The sequence below is a fragment of the Erinaceus europaeus genome, chromosome 15 (genome assembly GCF_950295315.1).
Source record: "Erinaceus europaeus chromosome 15, mEriEur2.1, whole genome shotgun sequence".
Taxonomy (NCBI): domain Eukaryota; kingdom Metazoa; phylum Chordata; class Mammalia; order Eulipotyphla; family Erinaceidae; genus Erinaceus; species Erinaceus europaeus.
Window position 1 is genome coordinate 10,134,816 of NC_080176.1, and position 22,884 is coordinate 10,157,699.

Consider the following 22,884-nt stretch of genomic DNA (forward strand, 5'->3'; position numbering starts at 1 on the left):
TACTGGTGCCTCCTGGCCTTGTTGCTGATTCTTTTCATGATGTTCTTGTCTTTCTCCTACGTGAAGCACTTATTTTTGTTTTGCAGTGTTAAGTGTGAGTAATAGCTGTGCAGAAAAGCGCTAAGTGCTTGGGATTAGAGGCGAGCTCTCTTGAGGTGTCTCTGCAGTGTTTAGAGTCACGTAGTCAGGTATCAAGATACAGCATGATTTAGGGTGGGTTTTCGCACTAAATATCTAGATTGGTCAGGGTCTAACAGCCTTCTTTCCTGAATGCCACCCTGCTACAAATCAGTAGCTTTGCAGAAAAGCTTAACAGTGGTGTTAGGATGTGGAAGCCTGAGCCAGCCGGTCACTGAGGAAGAAACTGAACGAGGTCATAAAGAGCTGCTGGGGGCGGGGGGGGGGGCAGGCAGTGGAGCACATATCACCATGCCGAAGGACCCGGGTTCAAACCCCTGGCCCCCGTCTCTGGCGGGGCTTCACAAGCAGTGAAGCAGTGTCTGTCTTTCTATCTATCTGTCTGTCTATCTATCTATCTATCTATCTAATCTATCTCCCCTTGCTCTCTCAATTTCTGTCTGTCCTTTCAAATAAAGAATTGCCAGATCTCCCTCTTCTCACCCCAAGGTAATAGGAGTGGATGACTTTTTTTTTTAATTCTTGGGAGTGGATGACTTCCTTCATGCATCTTGCCAGCATCGGACAGTCCCCATGCAGTGTGACTTTCCAGATCCCTGAGCCCACTGGGCCTGTCTCTTTTCACTGAGAGTCCCGGGCAGGGCAGGGAGCCAGTCTGTCTGCGTCTGCATTGACTGGTAGGTGGCCACCAGTGGCTGGCCAGTCTGAACCGAAGGGGGAGACGTAAGCCTCAGCTGCTGGGCCAGTTCTGGGCCAGACCAGGTTGTCTGAAAGCAAACTGGGTGAGCTGCCGCATGTAGCAGTCTGTGTGTCACTGGGCACACGTTTCAGCAACGTCATGGGTGCCGCTGCTCTGAAGTCAGGTGGGCTGGACTCATTGACTTCTCTCCTTTGCTCCTCCGCTGTGATCTGGTAACATAAACACATTCGGGACTGGAAGCAGACTTGACAGTGCTTGGCAGCTTTCTGGGTGTGTGGAAGGTCAGTAAGGAGGGGATCCAAATAATTTTTATTTAATTTTAATTAATTGATTTTTTTTATTGCCATCAGGATTATCGCTGGCACTCAGTGCCTGCATGCTGAATCCACTGCTCTGCTCCTGGTGGCCCTCCCCCCCCCCCTTTTAAGAGCCAGGAATAGAAAAGGAAAGGGGAGATTGAGAGAAGAGACATACATTATGCAGCCCTGCTTCACCACTCCTGAAGCTTCCTCCCCTGCAGATGGAGACCGGGGGCTTGAACCCAGGTCCTTGTCTATGGTTACACGCATGCTAGCAGGCAAACCGCCGCCTGGCCTCCAGTGCAAATAATTTTAAGGTTTTGAAACAGGGTGTCTTGGGAGGAAGCTGGAAGTCCAGAATGGGGAATGGTTCTGCAGGTGTTAAGATGAGTTCACTTATAGACTTTTCACATAGTATTGAAATATGAGAATCCTGAGAAAACTTGTGCGAAATGGATCAGTCAGGCTCCCTGTGTACCCCGCGTGGAGCTGGTCTGGTCCCGACAACGAGGCGCCTGTTGGAATAGCACCAGTGCCTGCCCTGCTCGGTTGCTTTACATCTTTTCTGTGGCTTCAAGTTTTTAGTCTGCCCTGCCCCTTTTGTTCCTAGTGCCAGTGGCCTGATGGATTTTTCCTGTCCCCCATCCCTACACTTGTCACACTAAGGGGCCACTAAGTAGGGCAGTGTTCTCTGTTTGTCTAGTTCCCCACAGCTGTTTCCTGTAGTAAAGACTCTGGAAAACAATGACCTCATAGTTTCCAAAAAAAAAATCAAACAAACAAACAAAAAGCACAAAAAGACCCTTTGGTATAGAATAGTGGGAAAGCAATGGCTGAAAGCGGAGCAATTTCAAGTTCTGTCCTCTCACTTCTCCCTTCAAAAGTATTCTTGTTTGTTCTGCCAATTCATCACTCACTGCGCTCTTTCTCAAATGACCTTTTCTGTTGAACAAACAGCATTCTTGCAGTGGGGCACATCAGGGCAGGGGGAGGTCTTGCCTCCCACTTGTTTGTAATCTTTCTCTGTGTAGAAACGATTGTTCACGCCCCAGCCGTGGCAGTTCCTAGAGGAACTGGCCAGCCACCCGGCATCTGCTGCTGTTCCCCTCCAGCTGTTGAGCTTGGATGGCAGCAAGCACTGAGCCCACGCTCTAGAAGGCTGCGTAGGGCTGGTCAGAAAGTGCCTCTGGGTCTGTCCGCTTCTGCTGCAAGGAACCTTCTTGTAAGCACATTGCCAGCTCAGTAACCTTGGGGTCATAGCTCTGCCCTTCCAGTTTCTACAATGAGGTCTGAGCTGTCTGGGTCTCAAGAGACTTAAGGGATAGCAGTGATCACATAATGAAAACACTCCAGCACTTTGACAGGAAAATGCATCCCTCTGCTGTACTGCTCACTCCGTCTTTGTCTGTGAATGAGGCATTCTCACTCTATTTAAAAAATTTGGATATTAAGACTCGCGCACAAGCAAGACTCCATCCAGCCTTCCCTGTTTTTGCTTGTCTGTTTGTTCTGTCATCACTGGGGCGTCACTGGCCCAGGCTGACTTCAACAGAGAGGGAAAGACAGAAAGCACAGGCACAGCACAGACACTTCTCTGGTTTGGTGGGAGCTGGGCTCGAACCTGTTTCACACCCAGAGCAGAGTAGCAGGTGCTCCATCCAGCTGAGGTATTTCAAGAGCCCCATTGCCGGTTTTTAGGACCATTCAGTGAGAAGCTTTACCTAAGGGCTTGCCAGAGCAATTTGCATGCTAAGCATCCGAGTGTATAGGAGGTGCGAAGTGCTTGTTCTCCGCCTGGGGCCGCCTGATCCACCTTCCCGCCCGGTACCATCAGGTGGCTCTTCTGAAAGTTTCAGTATATGCATTGTTTCCCTTCCCATAAGTTGATTTTCCTTTTCTTTTTTTTTTTTAAATATATATTAAAAATCTCAGCATACATTTCTTGGCTTGTAAGAATTTATAGGAAAACGAGTCTTTGAAAACAACAACAACAAAACACCCCAATACCCATATGTGGGGGCCAGCAGGTGAGCACTCAGCAGAGAGCATTTGTCACCTGGCCTGAGAACCTGGGTTCAAACTCCAGGCCACCATATGGAGTACCCACGGGAGGGAAGCTTCAAGAGCAGTACCATGGTGTCTGTCCTTCTGTCTCTTACCCTCTATCCAAAGGAAAGAAAAGAAGAAATGCCCGGAGTGGTAGAATCATACAGCCACTGAGTCCCAGTGATAACTCTGGTGGCAAGACAATAGAAAGTCAGCTTCATTAAAATACAACAAAGCAACAACAACAAACTGTTGGGGGAGGCTGGTGGTGGCTCGCAGTTGAGTGCATGTCACCATGCTCAAGGGCTCAGGTTCAAGCCCCCTGTCCCCACCTGCAGGGGGAAAGCCTCATGAGTGCTGAAGCAGCTCCTCTCCCTCTGTCTCTCTCTCTCTCTCTCTCCCTCCCTCCCTCCCTCACTCCCTCCCTCACTCCTTCCATCTCAGTGTCTTTTTGTCTCCATCCAGTATCTAATCCAATCAGCTACTGCACTCCCGTCCTCCGGGATGCTGGCAGAGTGCTTCACAGAGGGCACGGGGAAAAGCCTCATGAGTGCTGAAGCAGCTCCCCTCTCTCTCTCTCTCTCTCTCTCTCTCTCTCTCCCCCTCCCTCCCTCCCTCCCTCACTCCCTCACTCCCTCCCTCACTCCTTCCATCTCAGTGTCTTTTTGTCTCCATCCAGTATCTAATCCAATCAGCTTCTGCACTCCCCTCCTCCAGGATGCTGGCTGAGTGCTTCACAGAGGGCACCTGTCTGCCTGTCACACATTGCAGGGACTGAGGACACCTGTCTGCCTGTCACGCATTGCAGGGACTGAGGACACCTGTCTGCCTGTCACACATTGCAGGGACTGAGGACACCTGTCTGCCTGTCACACATTGCAGGGACTGAGGACACCTGTCTGCCTGTCACACATTGCAGGGACTGAGGACACCTGTCTGCCTGTCACACATTGCAGGGACTGCCGTCGAGCTTCCCACAGCCTGGGTTTTTCTGTTGCCGTTTCAATCAAAGTGTTTTTCTGTCTCCGTAGGTGGAGGGAAAGAGGCCACACACCCCCAGGCTCCCTCCATTGCTGAGGGGACTGGCCTCGAACCTGGGCTGTGCTCCTGGCAAAGCAGGCACCCTATCTACCTGGGCTGTCTTGCTGGCCCCTGCAAATTCTTTTCTTGATGTCAGTGTAAATTCTTATTTGCATCATCTTGGAGCACACCTGCAAGTCTCAGTATGTCAACGCCAGCACTACTTAGGACCTTATGAAGTTTCTGCAATAGACTTAAGACTTGTTTAGGGGAAGCTAGGAGATAGCTCAGCTGGTAGAGCAAACACCTCACCACATGGGCCCCGAGTTCAAGTCGTGGTACCCCATGAGGGTGTCTGATGCTGGGGGAAGCTGTACAGGTGGAGGGGACCGCCCTGGTGGTTCTCCTGTTCCCACTCTGGAATGGAAAAAGGAAAAGTAGGTCTTGGCTCTCAGGGGCAGTGACCTGGCACTGCAGAAAACAAATTTCAGGAGATTTGGGGATTTTTTTTAAGTAGTCTCTTTAAAAAATATCGCTTATTTATTTATTGGATAGAGACAGAGAAATCAAGAGGGAAGGGGGAGATAGATAGATAGATAGATAGATAGACACCTGCAGACCTGCTTCTCTGCTTATGAAGATCTGCCCCTGCAGGTGGGCACTGTAATGTGAGTGCTTAACCAGGTGCCCAGCCTCTTGGCATTTGCCTTTTTGCACTTAGGATTTGTCCACTAGGAAGAAAGGATTGTCCGATTACTTTGTTTTGAAGTCGCTTGGGATAGTCCCAAGTGTGGTTTTGTTACCAGCTGGGTATGTCATCAAAATCAGGCTGCTGCTTGCTTTTGATTTTGAGGGTCTGCTTTCTAAAATTTAGTTCTACTGCATCCTTATGTAGAAATATGTACATAGGGCCTGGAGTCAAGTCTATAAAGTCAGGCCTATTCAGAGAAGTCTAGTTTCTGTGTCTGGTGTCCATACTTCATTTGTTTCTCCCTAAATTTGATCATTTATCACTTCACTGCCTTAATATGAGGAAGCCTGTGATTGTGTGCATGTTCTTTGCTTTCCCTCTACTCTAGATGAATGGTAGCACACTGTGTAACTTCCTCCCAGGTTCTGGTCCAGCAGCAAACTTAGGAGAGTTCGCCTTGTGCTCTGCTTAGGACAACACCCACCATCAGGCCGGCGCACATCAGTACATTTGCCCTTCAGAGGGAGAAGCAGAGGCATTCCTGTGGACCTTTAATTCTGTGTCTTGTCCTCTGAGAGCACGGTCTGAGTGAATTTAAGTGAGGCTCTGACTTCTCTTTGGCTTTGGGACAATGAGAGGGCAGAGAAAGGCTGCCTTGAAAGTCGAGAGAGGGAAATTCGATCTTCTGTTTGACGTCCATAGCTCTCTGAAGTTGGAGAAGCATCAAAGGAAGAACTTTGCTGACTGGAAGTGCTCCCAGTAATTGTGTGTGTGTGTCTGTGTGTGTGTGTGCGTGTGTGTGTGTGTGTGTGTCTGTGTGTGTGTGTGTCTGTGTGCGTGTGTCTGTGTGTGTGTGTCTGTATGTGTCTGTGTGTGTGTGTCAGTGTGTGCGTGTGTCTGTGTGTTTGTGTGTGTGTGTCTGTGTGTGTGCGTGTGTCTGTGTGTGTGTCTGTGTGTGTGTGCGTGTGTCTTTGTGTGTGTGTCTGTGTGTGTGTGTGTCTGTGTTTGTGTGTGTGTGTGTGTCTGTGTGTGTGCATGTGCCTGTGTGTATTTTATTTTACTTTTTTTCTAGAGCACTGCTCAGTTCTGGCTTATGATGGTGCTGGGGATTGAACCTGGGACCTTTGGAGCCTCAGGCATGAAAGGCTTTTTGCAGAACCACTATGCTGTCTTCCCAGCACAGTAATTATAAAGCTGTATTGACTTGGAATATCCTTTAGTCGTATCCTGAAGTAACAGTCTCTGTCTCTGTTTCTCTCTTTTTCTTGAGCAATGCAAGTGGCAACTTAGTAAGTCTCCTTCATGTAACATCCTTCTTTCATCAAAGTCATACTAAGCCAGGGAAGCTAAAGGAGAGACAAACTGCTTTCAAAGCAACAGGCCCTGGCAGGTAGTGGTCAGTGGTTTCAGGAGGGTCTGGCTAGTGGCAGGCAGGAGGAGAGGGGACCGTCGCCTCACTCCTGGGGAAGGGAATGGAGCCCTGGCAGGGTTTTCTCTGATTTCCAGTGGGAGGAGGGGGCCGAGCAGGTTGGAGCCCTGCTGGTTGTTTCCCTTTGAGAGCAGTGTGGGGCTTGGCAGCTGTGAGACTTTCAGGGGCTGCTGGGAGGAGCCCGGATTCTCTGGGGCTGCAGGCTGTGGGCTGTTGGCTTCAGAGCATCCTGCTTGGGGCAGGATGGGCCCGCCAGCATCCAGGGCTGCTCCTTTCTTTCTTTGCTTATTTTATTTTATTTTATTTTGGTTTTTTTTAGAGAGAAAAGGAGAGAGGAGGGGAAGACAGAGAGGGGGAGAGAAAGATAGACACCTGTAGACCTGCTTCACCACCTGTGAAGCGACTCCCCTGCAGGTGGGTAGCCGGGGGCTCGAACCAGGATCCTGACGCTGGTCCTTGCACTTTGTGCTCTTTCTTTGCTTTTTAAAGATTTATTTTATGAGAGATAGAGAGAGTAAGCGAGAGAGAGAGGCCAGAGCAGTAGTACTCTGGCACATGAGGTACCGGGAATCGAACTTGGTACATGCTTGCCAGTCTGGAGCTCTACCTCTGTGCCACCTCCCAGGCCACACTGTTCTCTTTTTTGAAGACCTTCTAACCCAGGAATTTGAACTTGAAGCAGAATCATGGTGCAGGAGGGAGCTGGTAGATGGGTCCTGGAGCCTTGTTTGCCTACTTGCCTTTTCACTGCCCTCTGGGTCACAGAGCTCCCCCTCCACTGGCGTGCTGAGGACACTTGGGTGGGAGTGAACCAGCCTGCCAGCCTACCAGCCCATCTGCCCAGTAGACTGGGCATAAGAAAGGGGCCCTGTAGGAAGCTTAGAGTGCTAGAGAGAGGTGATGTCCACCCCAGGCCTGTGCCTGCTAGGATTTGACCTTTGGAGTGTCACCGTGCCAAGTGACTCACCAAGGAGCAATCTCTCCCCCTGGAGAGGATTCTCACTGTGCCAGTGTTGTCACTAGCTGCTTCTTTCTCTCTCTCTCTCTCTCTTTCTTTCTTTCTTTCTTTCAAGATTTTATTTATTTATTAATGAGAAAGATAGGAGGAGTGAAAGAGCCAGACATCACTCTGGTATATGTGCTGTCCAGGGATCGAACTCAGGACCTCATGCTTGAGAATCCAAAGCTTTATCCACTGTGCCACCTCCCGGACCACATCACGAGCTGTTTCAAAATAACACAGCAATAACCCACTCATCTGGCCCTTGTGGGAGATTTTTTTTTCTGTTATTATTTATTTAGTTTTGATAGTATATTTCACACACCCACTTTGCAAGGGAGAGACTCCTGGACATACCTGCTTTAATAATCTAGAGTACCATCCGCACTGTCCCTGTGTTCTCCAACAGATTTCTCTAGGCCTGCTGGGACTGTACAGGACCTAGTGAGTGGATCTGGAATGCTATGTTGTTTGAATTCTTTTTTTTAACCAGAGCACTGATCAGCTCTGGTTTACGGTGGTGCAGGGGATTGAACCTGGGACTTCAAAGCCTTAGGCATGACAGTCTGTTTGCATAACTATTATGCTATCTACCCCTGCCCTCTTTTTTTTAAGATTTTATTTATTAATGAGAAACATAGGAGGAGAGAGAAAGAGCCAGACATCACTCTGGTACATGTGCTGCCGGGATTGAACTCAGGACCTCATGCTTGAAAGTCCAAAGCTTTATCCACTGTGCCACCTCCCAGACCACTGTTGTTTGAATTCTTATTTCTGTTTTTTTTTTTTTATTTATTTTTTATTTAAGAAAGGGTAAATTAACAAATCCATAGGGTAGGAGGGGTACAACTCCACACAATTCCCACCACCCAATCTCCATGTCCCACCCCCTCCCCTGATAGCTTTCCCATTCTCTATCCCTCTGGGAGCATGGACCCAGGGCCATTGTGAGTTGCAGAAGGTGGAAGGTCTGGCTTCTGTAATTGCTTCCCCGCTGAACATGGACGTTGACTGGTCGGTCCATACTCTCAGTCTGCCTCTCTCTTTCCCTAGTAGGGTGTGTCTCTGGGGAAGCGGAGCTCCAGGGCACATTGTAGGGTCTTCAGTCCAGGGAAGCCTGGCCGGCATCCTGATGGCATCTGGAACCTGGTGACTGAAAAGAGAGTTAACATACAAAGGCAAACAAATTGTTGAGCAACATTTCTGTTTTTTCTATAAGACCTCTTTTTACCTTGCTTTTTACTGCACTCCTGCACAGCCTTTACTTAGCTTTCTCTTGTCCCATCTCCTCCCCCCACCCCCAACTTCCTCATTCCTATAATTTAGGGGCTTCTAGCCTGCTCCTAATTCAGTAACCAGATATGGAACCAAATCTAAGACTAAAGTAGAATTTAGCATGAGAGAGTCAGCTCAGTTAAGAAACTTTAGAGTTTTTCAAACTCAACACTTTTGGGGGGCTTGGGGGGTACTCACTGCTGTGAGCCGACGTTTTTAGACATGCCAGTATATATTGGGGGAAAGACATAGACGCAATGCAAAAGGCCTTGGGAAAGAGAGAGGGAAAGACCCCACAGCCCTGCGGCGGGAGCTGGGTGCAGATGTGGGCCGCGTGCGCGGCTAGGCAGCACACTACCCCGGGAGCACTCAGCTCGCTCTGGCTCTGTGTGAAATACAGCTTGAAGGAGAGGAACACTGACTGTGTTCACATTCTTGCTTTTTTCCCCTCCTCTGTGTGTTTTCCCACAGGTGGGATGAAATTGTGTGACTCATTTTGCACCACCCGACTGTTTAGATTTATAACGTATTAGTAATTTCTTTTTTAATATTTATTTATTTTCCCTTTTGTTGGTTGCCATTTTTGTTGTTGTTTTTTATTGTTATCGTAGTCGTTGCTGTCGTCGTTGTTAGATAGGACAGAGAGAAATGGAGAGAGATGGGGAAGACGGGGAGAGAAAGATAGACACCTGCAGACCTGCTTCACCGCCTGTGAAGTGACTCCTCTGCAGATGGGGAGGCCGGGGCTTGAACCAGGATCCTTACACCGGTCCTTGCACTTCGCTCCACATGTGCTTAAGCCGCTGCGCTACCGCCCGACTCCCATGTATTAGTAATTTCTGTCACAGAAATCCTTCAGTTGATAGTACTGTAACCTCATTTTGAGTGGTTTCTGGTTGCAGTGAACATGCTTTTTTGCATGCATGTTTTTACGAGCATAAAATGTTTTTATCATGAATCATACAAATAGGCTATTAGCAAGAGGACTATAGTCATGTTTGACTATTTTTAAAATTTTTTTGGTACTATCTTTATTTGTTGGATAGAGACAGCCAGAAATCAAAAGGGAAGGGGGTGATAGAGGGAGAGAAAGAGAGACCCTTGTAGCACTGCTTCACCACTCGTGAAGCTTCCCCCACAGGTGGGAACTAGGGGCTCGAACCTGGCTCCTTGCACACTAACGTGCGCTCAACCAGGTGCGTCACCACCTGGCCCCCGTTTGACTGTTTCTTTAGGATACATGAAAGTGAAATTCCTGGGTCAGTGACTGTCTGTTTTGGAAGTTCTTAAATCATACTTTTTCCTTATTTCACAGAAGTACTGTGCTACTAGTAGGTGTAAGAATGTCATGCTGTGCAAAAAAAAGAAAGAAGGAAGGAAGGACAGAAAGAAAGCAGAAATCTTGAGTTCGTTAAGTGGGGAATAGCATTTCTGTTTTATTTTGCCTTTCTGTGATTACAAGCGCGATAGGACAGCTTCGTCTCTTCTTTGAAACGGGAGCCTAGACATTACTAATGTTTGCATGGCCTACGGAATTCCACACTGCTCTTTGCCATCTCAGAGATCCCACACGGAATTTCTCCTCCTACCGCAGGCAAATGACTGCGTGAGGCCTGGGCTGGCCAGTGGGTCAGGATTGGGGCAGGTCAGCCCAGGCCTCAGTGGTGCTGACTTGGGCTTTGCTGGGAAGGCCCGGAGCCAGGGTGAGCCGGAAGCCAGCACCTGTCCTGGCCTGAGGCCCGCTGAGTCGGAGGGGTGAGTGGTCTGGAGACGCATCTGCGTGGGGCCTTGCTGCATCAGCTTGGCTCAGCGTGAAGAGTGAGCTTGGCAGATCCGTGACTTGAAATGCTCAAAACTTCTCAGGAGCACTCTGGGCTCAATGGCAGTCCGTCCAGATGCATAATTTATAGTGAGACTTGCTGGATCTCTCTCTGCTTGTGAGTAATCTCTCTCTGTCACTATGGGTCGATGTTTTAGTTATCAGAAGAGCAGTAATGGTGTAATGGCTCAAAGCACGATGATCTGCAGAGCACCTGGCAGCTCTTTCTAAAACTTTGGAAAACATTTTAGATAGTGTCTCACATATCGGTACAGTCAAAATCAAGAGGGTGCATGTTCCCCTTGTGTGAGAGAGAGAGAGAGGTCATAGGAGAGAGAGGCTGAGCCCTTGTTTCTCCTTCGCTTCCCTCCTCTGGAAGGAATTGCAATTTACAAAATCAGGAGCTTTTAGGACAGTAGTTTTACACTCTTCAGCTTTTTTTTAATGAAAAATTAAAAAAAAAATTTTTTTTCCCTCCAGGGTTATTGCTGGGCTCGGTGCCTGCACCATGAATCCACCGCTCCTGGAGGCCATTTTTCCCCCTTTTTGTTGCCCTAGTTGTTGCAGCCTCGTTGCAGTTATTATTGCCATTGTTGACGTTGCTTTGTTGTTGGATAGGACAGAGAGAAATGGAGAGAGGAGGGGAAGACAGAGAGGGGGAGAGAAAGATAGACACCTGCAGACCTGCTTCACTGCCCGTGAAGCGACTCCCCTGCAGGTGGGGAGCCGGGGGCTCGAACCGGGATCCTTACGCCAGTCCCTGCGCTTTGCGCCACGTGCGCTTAACCCACTGCGCCACCGCCCGACTCCCTAAAAAAACTTTTTAATGAAAAAAAAAAGTAGAACCAGAGTATAACTCTGGCACATGCGATGCTGGGGATCGAACTTGGGACTCTATTTTAAGAGTCTTAATTCTTTATCTGTGCTCTGTGTGTGTGTTTATATATCATATTTCCATTTAATTTCTCTGTGTTTTCTAATGCTTCTAGTTATAACTTGGCCAGCACTAAAAATCCACTGCTCGAGGTGGCCATTTTTTCCTTTTTTTTTATGATTAGAATCTTCTTTTTTAAAATTATCTTTATTTAGTGAATAGAAACAGCCAGAGATCAAGAGGGAAGAGGGTGATAGGGAGAGAGACAGACACCTGCAACACTGCTTCACCGCTTGCAAAGCCTTCCTATTGCGGGTGAGGACTGGGGGGCCCAGATCCTTGTGCATTGTGACATGTGCGCTCAACTGAGTGCACCACTGCCGGCCCCTCCATTTTTTTTTTAATTGGATAGGACAGAGAAATTGAGGGGGGAGTGGAGAGAGACGGAGAGAGAAAGATCAGCACCTGCAGACCTGCTTCACCGCTAGTGAAACGTACCTCGTGTAGGTGGGGAGTGGGGGCTCAAACCCGGATCCTTGTACAGGTCCTTCCTCATAGTACTATGTGCACTTAACCAGATGTGCCACCGCCCGGCCCTAGTTATAACATTCTATGATAGGATTATATGGAAGTGTCTTGGGTGACTTTCTTGAAGATTATTTTTCCTTTTCTTATTTAGTCAAGGAGCCCATCCCCCAATCTTCCTTAAGAAAAAAGGCCTTTGAAAGCATATTCTACTCTAGGGCCAGCAAGATAGCTCACATGGGTAGTGTGTATTTTGCCCTCTCTCACACACTGCCTCTCTGTGTGGGGGTGGGGTGGGGATAGGGAGGCACTTGTATCTTACTCTGACAGTTGGCAAGAGTCTTACTGTGTTGGAAATAACAAGGTGGCCCGAAAGAACACACAGCAGAGGTATTTGGCAGATACATAAACACATTTCTGTGAGCAGAGCTGACCTTGAACTCGGGTTGGGTGGGGAAGACAGGGTGGGGGGATGAGAAGCCAGGCCCAGCAGCAGAGGGTGTAGTGTTCCTGGATGCGGTGGAGAGGGCCAGCTCCCCTCCCTCTCTGAGCTGAGCTGCTGGGAGCAGAGGTAGCTTTGCAGAGCCTGGCTGCCTCCTCTGCTGTCTCCACACCCCGGCACACTGGCAGGACCTGGCTTTTCACATGCTGCCACTTGACCCCCTGACATCACCCACATTCCTCCTTGCCTCTCAGCTAGTGGCTTCTCAGATAACTGCCTCTCACTCACAGGAAGAAATGAACGTCACAACAGAACCAACAGTGATTAACAAGGATTCATTTAAAAGCAAACAAACTCTCGGGAGCCCAAGGCTCCATACAGCTGCGGTTCAGCCTCCAGCACGTTTTCTGTCTCATGCAGAACTCTTGACACTCAGGAGGCGACTCCAGCCCGGTGTGACTCAGAGCTGTGGCAGGGGAGAAACAGTCACTGGAGGATTGTGGGCGAGGATGACCTGAGGGGTATTAACCAGGCGAGACTGAAGAAGAGGAGGAACTTCAGGTTACTTCTCTTACGTGAGCTCCAGGTTTTTGGCTTCTGTGGCTGGGATGTCACACCTGCCTGTTCTGCCCTTCCTGGGACTCTTTCCTTCAAGTTCAGAGAGAGACACAGGCAGGAGAGAGACGTCACAGCACTGCTACACTGTGCTTGAAGCAGCTATGCCTAGGTGCTGCCAGGGGCTCGCACCCGGGGCCCCGTCATGTTGGTAAAGTGAGTTTTATTGGATGAGCTGTCTGTTGGCTCTAGAGCCCAAGTTTTAAAATCTGTAACTAATAATAAGCATACTTCCAGAATAAGGAACTTTCTAGGAACTAAACAGAATTTATTTCAAAATACTTACTTCTTGAGAGAGACACCAGAGCACTTTGATTACTGGTGCTGGGGATTGAACCCAGAGCTACTGAGCCACCTCCCGGGCCACTAGGGATCAACACCTGCGAACTGCACAACACATGATCTATTATAGGTGTTCAAATATTAACTTTATTCTGTGTCCCAAAACTGCATTGGCCAGGTGCTTGAGAAGGAATCTCCAGTAAGACTTTTCCTGGGGCTGGGTGGTGGTGGTGCACCTGGTTAGCGTACATGTCACAGTGTGCAAGGACCAGGGTTCAAGCCCCCACCCGCAGGGGACAAGCTTTCCAAGTGGTGAAACAGGTCTGCAGGTGTCTGTCTGTCTCTCCCTTTCTGTCTCCTCCTCCCCTGTCGATTTCTAGCTGTCTCTATCCAATAAAGATGATACAAAAATAAAATAAAAAGACTTTCCTGATCACTGCCTAGGGTGGAGACAGGTGACACCAATAACAGTGTCGTCAGGGAGATGACATCGTGAGTGAGAAAAGCACCTCCCATGGCTGCTCATGCTTTTGGAAGTGAGGCCTAGAGCTTACCTCGTGTGTCCGAGCGCCTTTCCTGTCTTGTCCTCACGTTAGAAACAAAACCATTAAGAGGAAATCACACTTGGAAAGAATTAGCCCCAGGCAAACCCCACATTAGACTGATGATATCAGCACCCCTGGGCCACTGCCAGGACTTGCCTTTTTATTGCATTTTTTTACCTTAACTTTCCAGGTGAGGAACAGGAGATAGCACAATGACACACCAGGCTTGCTGCCTGAGGCCCGGAAGTTTCAGGGAACAGTCCCTTGGCACCACCACATGCAGAGCTGAGCAGAGCTCTGGCCTCTTGCTTTCTCATTAAAATAAAATAAACCGTTAAAACACACACACACACACACACACACACACACACACACACCCCACAAACACACAACATTGCCTAGGTGATTCAAATATGTAGCCAGGATTTCCCCGTTTTGGCAATTTAAAAAATATTTTATTTATTTATTATTGGACAGAGACAGAGAAATTGAGAGGGATAGAGAGATAGAGAGGGCAAAGACAGACCCCTGCAGCCCTGCCTCACTATTCATGAAGCTTTGCCCCAGCAGGTGGGGATCAGGGGCTTGAACCTGGATCCTTGTGCACTGTAATGTGAGTGCTTAACCAGGTGCGCCACTACCTGGTCCTGGCATTTTTTTTTCTTTCTTTTTTTTTTTTTTTTTTAAGGATTATTCAATACCACAGGATAATTTCTTTCTGGCTTTTTGTTCATTTTTGTAACATCTAGGTAAGGCTTTGGCCAGGCAGCTCACCTACACAGCGCACCTGTCTTGTATAAGTGCCGTCAGCTGCAGCCTGCCCCCCCCCACACACACACACACACTGGTGTGAGCTTTGGTGCCGTGATATTTTTCCTTCTCTTCTCTGCCACTCTGTCTCTATCTCTGTCTACCTAGAAAAAGTTGACTCAGAGTGGTGAGGTCCCAGTGATGACAAAAAGAAGAGAAGAGAAAAAAAAACTAAGAGCTTTTATGATCTCATTAAATTCTCTTTACTAATCCTTTTAAGAAAACCATTATCATCCTCATTTCCCCCCCCTCCCCCAAAAAGATAACTGGGCAGAGAAAACATACATTAAGTAGAAAGGTGGTGGTAAGAGGCCTTGAACCAAGGCCCTTGGGATCTGTGCTTCTTGTTTCGTGGCCTTTTTCAGCAGACTTGGAGCCGCCACGCAGAGATCTCTTCCTGTTGCATTTCTGCCTGCCTCGCTCTTTGATCTGTTGGGGAATCTTTGCTGATTCTTGGTCTGGTCTCACCAGGTCGCTGTACCCCTTTTTATATTTTCCCGTTTTGTTTAGACTACAAGGCTCTTGACCATATTTCCACCCTTAGTTGTAACTTCTTGAATTGACTGATTACTGAAAGTAACGTTCCTCCACTCTTTCGTTGCAGCCTTGGCTTTTAGATAAGAAAAGACCCTCTCGGGAGTTGGGCGGTAGTGCAGCGGGTTAAGCGCACGTGGCGCAAAGTGCGAGGACCTGCGGAAGGATCCCGGTTCGAGCCCCCGGCTCCCCACCTGCAGGGGAGTTGCTTCACATGTGGTGAAGCAGCTCTGCAGATGTCTATCTTTCTGTCTCCCTCTCTGTCTTCCCCTCCTCTCTCCATTTCTCTCTGTCCTATCCAACTACAACGACATCAGTAACAACAATAATAACTACAACAAAACAACAAGGGCAACAAAAGGGAAAATAAATAAATATTTTTTTTAAAAAAAGATCCTCTCCTAGTCTTTATTTCTGCAGTGTGTCCTGACCCTCAGATCTCTGTGCTCCTTCTAATAACCACAGCTAAGCTTAGAACCACGCCAGGGTCTCTAGTCTCCCATGTCTGTCTCACTCCTGGGTTGGGACTGGGAGACTGTGTGTTCATAGGGACACCTGTCCCCACCCCCCACCCCCCACCCCCGCCCTGTGCTAGTCTCTCCTCTGATCCAAGGGCTCTGTGCCAGGAATGACTCACACTTCCTGTGGCCAGATACCAACACCGGGGCAGCTTGTGTGGGGCTGTCTCTGCATCCTGGACAGAGCTTCCTCTCCCTTGCCTCCTTCCTGTTTTTTTCCTCTCTTCTCCCCCCCCCCCCCCCCCAAGTCCCAGCTCTGCCCTGCTGGGTGGGGTGGAAGCAGAGGATGCTGTGAAAGGAGGGCAGATGCTCGGAAGCCTGGGCTGCTGCTTTCAGGTTCCCGTTGTTGGCAGGACCGTGAGTGATGAGAGCTCCCGGTCAGGGCAGCCGTGAGGAGGGAGGTGGATGACGGGCACAGAGATAAGCCCTGGCTGTGCTCCAGACCCTGGCATGGAAGGATGAACGTCCTGAGGACTCGTCCACGCTTCCTCACGGCTCTACCTGTACTCCAGCACCCCTCCTTTCACACCAGCTCGACCACCTGGGTGCTCATTCTCCACCGGTTCAGAAGATGGAACTTTCCTCAAGACAAATGCTTATCATTCTGTTCTTTGTGGCACATTCTGGAAACCAATTTCACTACCATCTATTGTCCCCAGCAGCTCACATTTCATCTTGCTGTGAAATAAAAAAAGCTGTAGCTGGACTCCCAAGCCTTGCCCTCCCCTCCCCCAGCACTGCTCAGCTCTGCCTTATTAAGGTGGTGCTGGGGATTGAACCTAGGGCCTCTGAGCCTTTTGGGTATGAAAAGTCTTTCTACACAAGTACTGTGCTATTTCCCCAGCCCAGCTCTTCTGCTTCTTACCCAGAAGCACTGAAAATAAATTCTGCGTTTCTCTCGGCATGGAATTAGGGAAAGGGGGCTGTGATTGGCTGTGGGAGTCTTGGCAAACCGCGTGCCCCTAAGCCAGCTCCAGACCAGTGCTGCCGTCTCCACTGCCACGGGCGGGACTCACCAGTGGCCAGTGCTCTGCTGTTGTCTTACTGGGTTGAGGCAGAAGGTGTCTCGAAACAGTTGCTGTCTTTTCCCTGGAGGCCAGGACACTGCCGCTTCCTTAGTAAGGTCCCCTGGGAAGAAAGAAGCTCAGGTGGGTAGGCCTCAACTTACTTTTATTTTGCTTTATTGAGTGAGGGAAGTGTAATAGGAAGTAGGTGAGGGGGTATCTAAGTCCAAGTAGACACTATTTCATTATGAACTTCATACTGACTCACTGCAGACTATTGTGTACTTTTGCTTTCAGGTATATATTTTGCCCTAACTTATGGATACATGTGAACGTATGCCCTATCTCATGGGACCTGGTCTACATCTGGGTTTTGGGACTTTGTTAGAAAGTGAACCACCTGGATTGGAATTAGAAAATCCTGTGAAAGGAAAGGTCTCTCCTGAGTAATGAAGCTGAAGGGTTGTCATTCCACACCTGATGTCTCTGGACACAGTCTGAAGCGAAGCATGCTGAGGTGGTACTTGTTGCATTGATTAGGTTGGGATCGGCGGATGCAATATCATTTGTATGAATTGAGAGAAGCATGCGGGAAAGTGCGCCCCACCCTAGAGGTTCCAGGACTGGGGAAATATAGGCTGTAGAGGAAGCGGGAGGTCCCTGCTGTCTTAGGGCTTAAGAAGGCAATAGATATTGTTTTAATCAAAATTATTTGGCAATTGGGTTAACTTTGAAAAATCCCTTTGTGAAGATTTGTTGTATCATATACAACATCACCATAATTTATGTCCTTTGACATTATTTGTATATAGCTGTGCCACCGTTGCTTCTGTTCTCCCTGGTCTAAGCTTTTAAGAGAGTCAACATATCAGAGACTCAGCCTATGGTCTGTGCATTAAAAAGTTTGAGACATTCAATCAGTCTTCCCCTCATATTAATTAAGTAGTGAGTTATCTGACTGCAGATTAATAGGAGTGTACATAAAGACCATTCTCACCACCAGAAGACTGTGTCCCATGTCCCACTCCCCCACCATGAGGCTGAACGTCCACCCTCACCTTCAACCCAGAGATTTTTTTTTACTTTGGTGCCCTACTCCAAATTCAGTCAAATCCTGCTTTGAGTTTCCCTTTCTGTTCTTCTTTCTCAACTTCTGTTTATGAGTGGGATCATCCCATACTCGTCTTTGTCTTTCTGACTTAGCTCACTTAACATAATTCCTTAACAATTCAACTTACTTTTATAGGCCATGCCTTCAATTCCTTTCTTCTTGTTCTCTTTAAGAGAAAACAAAGTTCTCTATTTGTAGTTCTAGCCTTAAGATTTTATTTGAAGGGCAAGTAGAAGCTTTATGAAACCTGAAAGTCCTGCAAATCTGTTATCGCTATTATTTATTTTTTACATTGCCACCAGGGTTATTGCTGGGGCGTAGTACCTGCACAATAAACCCACTGCTGCCAGAGGCCATTTTTTCCAATTTACTTTCATTTTACTGTATTCGATAGAGCAGAGAGAAATTGAGAGGGGAGGGGCCATAGATTGGAAAAGAGAGCTGTCTGCAGCACTGCTTTAACACTCGTGAAGCTTCCTCTTGCAGGCGGCGACCAGGGGCTTGAACCCGGATCCTTGAACATGGTAACAAGTGTGTTTCAGCTGGGTGCGCCACTACCTACCCCCTGCAAACATGTTTTGACATTTGCTCTCGTTTTGTAACCGGATGTTAAGAATCACTGTGAGGAGGCTGTTGGCATAATGGTCAGACTTCAGACATTTTACTACGAGAACTTGAATACACGAGACACCAGCCCTTGGAGCTGGGAGATGGTAGGACAGCAGGCTGTGTCACGTTTAAGTCAGCAGACCCAGCTTAGTATTTTTCTGGCAGCAAATCTAAATCAGTTTTCAGGTTGTGGCAGTATTTTTTACTTTGAGACAACGTGCACCAGTGATAATCAACAACAACTACAAAAATGTGGACTTATTGGTTTGGGGACCTCAAATAAACTAAGACTGGTAACCAGGGAGGCAGCTCAGAGGATACAGCTTATTATTTGCCTGCATGAGGTCCGGGTTTGCTGAAGTGGTACTCTGGGATCTCCCTCTCTCTCTCATAGTAAACAAATCTTTAAGGTTTGTTTATGAAAAAGATCGTAAAGGAAATCAAAGTAATGTCAGATGTGGCTCCAAATGAAACCACATTTCTTGGTGGGATTCCGGAGGAGAGTTTTGGTGAAGATTCTCGACGCCAGCCGTCTCGTTGGCCCAGCCCAGCCATGGATTTTGTAAAGCAAGAGCCACAGAATCCAGGTGCTGCCTAAGAGAATCCCAGTTTAGGGCCCAGTCAGGGCTTGAACCAGGTTTCTTAACCCCTGTTATTTATTTATGTATTTTTCTTTCTTCTGTACCACACACTGACGATGGTCATCCAGTTATTCTGCATTTTATCTGGGGAAGAGGTGAAAGCAATATTTTCTGTGGTGTCTGCGGTGCTCACTGTTGGGAAGGGATAGAAAGGCAGGAAGTGGGGCTCTGTGAGGTTTCTTGTGCACAGCCTCCCCCCATCTCTGGTATAGTGATTTACGGTGCAGTTGACCCAGAGCACCCTGTGCCCCCGTTCCGGAGGCCTTTGGAATTCCTGCGGCCTGTCTAGTCATGCCCAACAGAATCTGGTTGAGCAACCTTGCCAGCACCGGGTCACCTGTGCACAGCGATGGCCTGGTAAGTGTTGGAGCGGCCGGAAGCACGCTCTCGACTGGATGCAGTCCTGACAAAGGCGGGGAGCTTCTCGCCCTGCGCTGTGGCGCGTGCCTGGGCACAGAACGATGCCCCTGATGCCAGCTCATTTGGGTGCTGCCACGTGTAGGCCCAGAATTTGTCTTTTCCCCCATCGGCGCTGTGATGAGAAGGCCATGGACGGAAGCTCACTGTGTGTGGACACTTTGTGCACCCCGAGTGCATGCGGCCCCTGAGAATTTGGCTTGGCGGTTGGCCTTTGCTGCCGCCATCAAACAAACGGCGCAGGACAAATGACCAAGACATCTCCCTCGCCGTGTCATTCATCCAACTTGTCAGGATTCCTGACTCTGCTTCCCTCCTGTCTGCCCCACCTCCTGTGGAGCCTGTGTCTTCTGAGTCCTGTGTCTTCTGAGTCCTTCCTCCTTCCCTCACTGGCAAACCATCCTTCCTCAGGCGTGTCCTTCCCGGGGAGGTTTCCCCTCTCTGGACTGTCGTAGCCCCCCACCCCCTTCTCGTTCTATGGAGGCTTCTCGGTTATGAAAAGCTGTCTTCTGGCAGTCACTCTGTCTCCTTCCCTCCTTTTCCCCCTTTTCCCCCTCGGGTTAATATTCTCCTCCCTGAAGCGGCGCAGTCAACCTCTCCGTCTACTCGCCCTCCTGCAGGCTCCGGGCTTCAGCTTTTGCGACATTCCTGTCTTTCTCAAGGCCACCCCCCCATCCTCTTCCTGGCACTTGCTTCTCTCCTCTGACTTGTCCCTTCTCTGCCGGCCCCCTCAAGCTCCTCCCTGCCGCCCCCTTCTTTTCGCCCGTCGTCTCCCGGGCTGCTCCCTCTGTGTCAGGTGATAGGGGTCTTGCTCTGACTGGACCTTCCTGCTCCACGTTTGCTGGGCACCAGGCTCAGTCTCAGTCTCAGTCAGGGCCCCTGGGGCACCTCACACTGTGTCCCCAACAGTGTCCCCAACCTCTGCCTCTGCTCCTGGTTCTCCTTTATCCGTCAGTAGTATTCCAGTCACCTGTTTCCCTTCTTTCCTAAGTTGGCCATGCCATCAGCTATGCTGATGTGTGTGTGTGTGTGTGTGTGTGTGTGTGTGTGTGTGTGTGTGTGTGTGTGTGTGTGTATAACTGAGGTCTGCTAAGAACTTCATTTCTCTGCTCCTGGCCTGATTTACTTATTTTATTTAGATGGAGAGGAAAGGAGAGACACCATAGCAGCAGCCCCCCTGCTCCCAGTTCCAGTGGTTTTCCCATGTGGTGTGGGGGCTCAGACCTGGGCCATAGGTGGGAGGCAAGGCATGTACTCTCCCTGATGAGTGTCTCCTCTCTCTCTCTCTCTTTCGTCCCTCCAACCAATTTCCTTTGCAAGGAGGCCTGTCTCTTCACTGCACACCCAGTGAGCCTGGCTCAGATTCTCCTAAAGGAGAACAGGTGTTCCCACGCCAAAGCCCTTCAGGCTGGAGTAAGATGGCAACGGGGAGGTCGAGTAAGGTCCGTCCTGAGGAAGAAGACACGGAGCGGGTGATGAGGCGGCACCTGCCGCGTGGGAGGGCTTCCTAGTGAGGCCCCACGGCTGCTCCTGCGCCCGAGCCGTGTGCAGGGGGCGTCCCTCCAGTCGCTTGGAGCCCTCCATCCGCTCCCTTCCTGGCCTGACTCACCAGGCTGTGATGGTCCTGCCTCACACCCGCTTGTCAGTCCAGCCCTCCTCTCCGTCTCTGGAAAGTAACGGTGGTTGCGGCCAGGTAGTGGCGCACCTGACGAAGTAAGTGTTCCCATCCTCAAGGACCCAGGTTCAAGTCCCTGCCTGTAGGGGGACAGCTTCACGAGTGATGAAGCAGTGTCTCTCCACCCTCTTCTCCCTTTCAATTTCTTCCCCGTCCTATCACATGAAATAAAGTTAGAAAGAAAAGAAAAGGAAAGAAAGGAAGAAAGAAAGAAAGGGAAGGAGCCCAGTGCTGTCTGGATGTGAAGACACAGTGAGCAGTGTTCAGTGCTCTGGCCGACCGGGTCGTTCACTCTGCAGCTCAGCAGTCCGCTCGCCTCTGCTTCCCTCCGGGGACTTCGGTGTCCGGCGGCTACTCCCACGTCTCTGCTGACCTCTGTCTGGCCGCTTGGGAAGATTCTCCACATCGCGGGGTCCCCTGACCTGATTTTGCAAGGCTGTGTCTGGACAGCGTCAGCCGCGCCCATGGTCCCGGGGGCCACTCTTGACCCCCAGCCTTTGCCACTTCCACCTGGCCCCTCATCTGTTGCTCACTTATCCACCGGCCGCCTCCCCTCGACACTTCAGCAGAACTTCAGGCGCGCCGCATTCAGCAGGGCTGTCATCACCCTCTCTCCCAAGCTGCTTCTGCTGCCTTCTGTCTGGATGAAGGACATCGCCAGTTGTCTGTCACCTCAGTGACATCGGTGCCTCCTCCCTCCCTCTCCGCGTTCACTGGGCTACACGTCTACTGAGCCAGCTGTCTGGACACTTAACTCGCCCTCATTCCTGCTCGCACAGCCTTCAGTATCTTTATTTCTCACAGCCTCTTTATCTCTTGCCTCCTCATTCCACTTGTCTCCCAGTCTCAGTCTCTCTCTCTCTCTCTCTCTCTCTCTGTAGCTGGCTCCCCTACTTCCAAATCTGGATGTCATTTACATGTGAAGTGTTTTGCATCTGTTTCCATTTCTCCGGCACACTAAATCATTGTAATTCTTTTTTTCCTCGGAGCAAAGCAGGCTCAGGTCTCACCAAGGGTCGGAGGTGGGACAGGTGGGAGTAGAGTCTGAATGTCTGTCCAGAGCCCCCTGGTGATCTGAACCAGCCCGTGCTCTTCCAGCCTTCCACGTGCCCTGCTCCTGGAGGCTGAAGGCCTGCTCTGGGCTGGGGCTGCGGGACGGTTGACAGAAATGGTCTGCAATTCCTCCTTACAGAAGTTCTGTCTCACCCTACTGACTCACTCACCTACCACTCAGCTACCTTCAGTGTAGACTTCTTTCTCTTATACTTTGGTTCATAATCTGATACTGTTATTTTTTAACTATTTGCTATCTCACTTTCCTTTTTCTTTTCTTATTATTGCTGTTGTTGTTGGATAGGACAGAGAGAAATGGAGAGAGGAGGGGAAGACAGAGAAGGGGAGAGAAAGACAGACTCCTGCAGACCTGCTTCACCGCCTGTGAAGCGACTCCCCTGCAGGTGGGGAGCCGGGGGCTCGAACTGGGATCCTTATGCCAGCCTTTGTGCTTTGTGCCACGTGCGCTTAACCTGCTGCGCTACTGCCCGACTCCCTGCTATCTCACTTTTCAAATATTGATTATTGAGGGGAAGAGAGAGAGAGAGAGAGAGAGAGCACCAGAGCATTATTTTGGCACAAGCAGTGCCAAGCGCAGAACCTCATGCCTGCAAGTCAGGCAATCTACCCACTGTGTTACCTCCCTGCATGCCCTGTGCTCCCTTCTCCTCCTCCTTCCTTCCCTTCCCTTAGTTCATTTTTACTGTCCATTGGTTTATTTTCCCAGTCCACTCTTAACTTTCAAGATGTTCACATTATGACAGTGTTTTGTTGTGACAAAAGCTTGTGAACACAGAGTCATTCGGGCTATT

At 49.4% G+C, this 22,884-nt stretch overlaps 1 protein-coding gene across 1 annotated transcript in view; it reads left to right on the top strand.

The window, feature by feature from the left end:
- The window catches only part of USP31 (ubiquitin specific peptidase 31), a 75,699-nt gene that overhangs the window by 13,947 nt on the left and 38,868 nt on the right, over positions 1–22,884 (top strand). The gene's annotated exons all lie outside the window — the stretch shown is intronic.